At 39.5% G+C, this 4,474-nt stretch overlaps 1 pseudogene; it reads right to left on the bottom strand.

The window, feature by feature from the left end:
• Nucleotides 1–3,082: 3,082 nt before the first annotated feature.
• LOC701763 (large ribosomal subunit protein eL18 pseudogene) lies at nt 3,083–3,725 on the bottom strand (annotated as a pseudogene).
• Nucleotides 3,726–4,474: the final 749 nt, after the last annotated feature.

Genomic DNA, 4,474 nt, shown 5'->3' with positions numbered 1-4,474 from the left:
CGAGACTCCGTCTCAAAAAAAAAAAAAAAAAAAAAGAAAGAAAGAAAAAATATTTTGAACTGGGTGGTCAGTGAAGGCCGCACTCATACAGTGACTTTTGAACACAAACCTGCAAGAAGTAAAATCATGACCTATGCAGATGTCTGAAACAAAGGGATTCTAGGAAAAGGAGATCACAATTACAAACATCCTGGGGTAGAAGTGTGCCTGTTGTGCTTGAGAAGAGGAAAGAACAATGAAAACTGTAGGGGATAAGAGAATAAAAGAAGTGGCTCATAGGCCTTGCATACAGGTGATTATATCAACAAGGCATACATGAGATTTTCATGGAAAAAAAACAGTAAACAATTCTTTATATTTTTCTACTTTTTACTTTTTAAATATTTTTATTATCTTAAAATTTTTGTGGGTATATAGCAGGTGCATACATTTATTTATGAATACATGAACACATCATAAAGAATGGAGTGTCTATTCATCAACTCAAGCATTTATTCTTTGAGTTACGAATAGTCCAATTACATTATTTAAGTTACTTTAAAATACACGATCAAGTTATTATTTACTACAGTCACCCTATTGTGCTATCAAATAGTACGTCCTATTCATTTTTCTATGTTTTTATAGCCAGTAACTATCCCCACCTCCCCGACAAAACCCCACTAACAATAAAAGCTTCTGGTAATCATTCTTTTACTCTCTATTACCAGGAGTTCAATTGTTTTGATTTTTAAATCCCACAAAGAAGCGAGAACATGTGATATGTGTCTCTCTGTTCCTGGCTTATTTCACTTAACATAATGATCTCCACTTACATCCGTGTTGTTGCAAATGACTGTATCTCATTCAGTTTTATGGCTGAATAGAACATCATGATGTATGTGTACCATATTTTCATAATCCATTCACTTATTAATGGATCCTTAGGTTGCTTCAAAATCTTAGCTATTGTAAACAGTGCTGCAACAAACATTGGAGTACAGATATCTCTTTGATATACTAGTTTCCTTTCTTTTGGCTATATATCCATCAGTAAGACTGCTGGATCATATGGTAGCTCAATTTTTAGATTCTTGAGGAACCTCCAATGAAGGGGTGGCCTGCCCCTCCACACCTGTGGGTGTTTCTCGTTAGGTGGAACGAGAGACTTGAGAAAAAGAAATAAGACACAGAGACAAAGTATAGAGAAAGAAAAGCGGGGGCCCAGGGGACCGGCACTCAGCTTACAGAGGACCCACGTCGGCCCCGGTCTCTGAGTTCCCTTAGTATTTATTGATAATTATCTTTACCATCTTAAAGACAGGGGAGTGGCAGGACAATAGGGTTAAACCAAAAAAAGAGGAAATCGGCAGTAAGACATATGAACAAAAACCTCTGTGACATGAATAAGTTCAAAGGACAATGCTGTGCCTTGAGATGCATATGCAAACATCTCCATAAACCTTTTGGCAGCATAGTTTCAGTCTATCACATGGGGAGAAACCTTAGACAATACCTAGCTTATCTAGGAACAAAGTCACACCCTGCACGCCCAAAATCCATTAAACCTTGAGTTACCACAGCACATGTCTCTTGCAAGGACAAGGTTGGGGGTAGGGTCACAGACTAACAGCATCTCAAATACAGAACAAAATGGAGTATCTTATGTCTACTTCTTTCTATATAGACACAGTAACAGGCTGATCTCTTTCTTTTCCCCACACTCCAAACTGTTCTCCATAGAGGTTGAACTAACTTACATTCCCACCAACAGTGTACAAGTGTTGCCTCTTCTCTGCTTCCTCACCAGTATTTGTTATTGCCTGTCTTTTGGATATAAGCCACTTCAATTAGGGTGAGATAATATCTCATTGTAGTTTTGATTTTCATTTCTCCAATGATCAGTGATGTTAAGCATTTTTACATACCTGTTTTCCATTTGTGTGTCTTGTTTTGAGAAAGGTCTATTCAAATGTTTTGTCCATTTTTGATTGAATTATTAGATTTATTTTCCTATAGAGTTGTTTGAGCTTGTTATATATTCTGTGTATTAATTTCTTGTCAGAGGTGTAGCTCGCAAATGTTTTCTCCTATTCTGTGGATTGTCTCTTCACTTTGTTGATTGCACCCTTAGTTGTGCAGAAGCTTGATGAGATTAGTTGTTCAACTTGATGAGATTACATTTGTCTATGTTTGCTTGATTGCCTGTGCTTGTGGGGTGTTGCCCAAGACATGTTTACACAGGCCAATATCCTGGTGATTTTCCCCAAAGTTTTCTTGCAGTAGTTTCAGTATGTGGTATTAGATTTAAGTATTTAGTCTTTTTTTTTTTTTTTTAATTTGAGACAGGATCTCATACTGTTGCCCAGGCTGGAGTGCATTGGGGGTGGTCTCAGCTCACTGCAGCCTCCACCTCCCGGATTCTAGTGATTCTCCCACCTCAGTCTTCTGAGTAACTGAGACTACAGGCACGTACCACCAGGCCCAGCTACTTTTTAATCCATTTTTATTTAATTTTTGTACATGGTAAGAGATAGGGGTCGAGTTTCATTGTTTTGCATATAAATACTCAGTTCTCCCAGCACCTCCATTTACTGAAGAGACTGTCTTTTTCCCAGTATACGTTCTTGGCATCTTTGTAATAAATGACTTCACTGTACGTGTGTGAATTTGTTTCTAGGTTCTCTATTCTGTACCATATATCTACACGTCCATTTTTAGGGCAGTACCAGACTGTTTTGGTTACTATGTCTCTGTAATATAATTTGAAGTCAGGTAATGTGATTCCTCCAGTTTTGTTCTTTTTGCCTTGGATAGCTTTGACTATTCTGAGTCTTCTGTGGTTTCACATTCATTTTAGAATTGTTTTTTCTATTTCTTTGAAGAATGGTAATGGTATTTTGATGGAGATTTCATGCATTGAATGTGTAGATTCCTTTGGGTAATATGGACCTTTTTAACATTATTGATTCTTCCAATCCATTAGCATAGAATTTTTTCCACTTTTTTGTGTCCTCTTTAATTTTCTTTGTTTCCATCAGAGAGATATTTCACATCTTTGGTTAATTTCTAGGTATTTCATTTTCTGTATGGCTATTTTTTTTTTTTTCAGCATTCAAAATCTTTTTAATAAGAGGGTAGGATCCAAGGTTAGTTCTTGTAGCCTCGGCTGGCCCGTCGGCCTCTGGCACGCTCGAACTTCCAGCCCTTGGAGCGGACTTAGGGTTTGGTGTGGCTGTGCACGGTTCCTGGGGCCTTGCCGAAATGCCGGTACACCTCTCGGCCCTTGCGAGGACCGGAGAGCAGGACAGTGCCGCAGCCCTTGGGGGAGTCCAGGGCCAGCTGGTCGAAAGTGAGGATCTTGCCCCCTGCCCTGAGGATGCGGCTGCGGGCCGGCTGGTTACGCGCAAACAGACCTTCAGTTTGAGCACCTCCTGAACCCGCACGTCATCCGTTATGGTCCCCACAACCACGGCCATTTTGTTTTCCCGGCCAGGAAGCTTCATGTTCCGGATCATCCGGGAAAGGGACAGAGGCGGCCGGTTGGTGCCACTCATAAACAACCTCTTCAGCACAACCTGGTTGAATGTGGAATTGGTTCTTCTGACCAGAAACCTGTACAACTTGACCAACAGCCTCAGGTAGATATCCTGGCTGTTGGGCTCCTTGCGTGGAATCTTTGGATCCTTGTTGTGGCGGATGTCAACTCCCATGATGGCGCCTCCTGCTCGGCCAGGTCCGGAAAACCGGTATGGCTATTATAAATTGGATTACTCCTTTTACTTCTTTTTCACATTGTTCACTGTTGGTGTATAGAAATACTGGTGATTTATGTATGTTGAGTTAGTATCCCACAACTTAACTCGATTTGTTTATAAGTTTTAAGAGTTTCCTTGTGGAGTTTTAGGTTTTTCCGAATATAATATCATATCATCTGCAATGAATTCTCATGAGATCTGGTTGTTTAAATGTGTGTAGCAACATCCCCTCACTCTGTCTACCTCCTGCTTCAGCCATGTAGGATGTACCAGCTTTCCCTTCATCTTCAGCCATGGTTGTAAATTTCCAGAGGCCTCCTCTGCCATGCTTCTTGTCCAGCCTGTGGAACTGTGAGGCAATTAAGCTGCTTTTCTTTATAAATTACCCAGTCTCAGGTAGATCTTTATAGCAATGTGAAACAGACTAATACACTTTTATATCATTCTCTTGTCTGAATACTCTAGCTAGCACTTCCAGTACTATGTTGAAAAACAGTGGTGACAATGGGCATTCTTGTCATCTTCCAGACCTTAGAGAAAAGACTTCTAGTTTTTTATTCCAATCACTATGATACTAGCTGTGAGTCTGTCATGTAGGGTTTTGATTATGTTGCATATGTTCCTTCTATACCCAGGTTTTTGATGATTTATATCATAAATGGATGTTAAATTTTATCGGATACTTTTTCAGCATCAATTGATATGATATATTGCATTGATCTATTTGCATATATTAA

The sequence above is a fragment of the Macaca mulatta genome, chromosome X, assembly GCF_049350105.2.
Source record: "Macaca mulatta isolate MMU2019108-1 chromosome X, T2T-MMU8v2.0, whole genome shotgun sequence".
Taxonomy (NCBI): Eukaryota; Metazoa; Chordata; class Mammalia; order Primates; family Cercopithecidae; genus Macaca; species Macaca mulatta.
The sequence above is the reverse complement of the archived record's forward strand: the minus strand, read 5'-3'. Positions and strand labels throughout refer to the sequence as shown.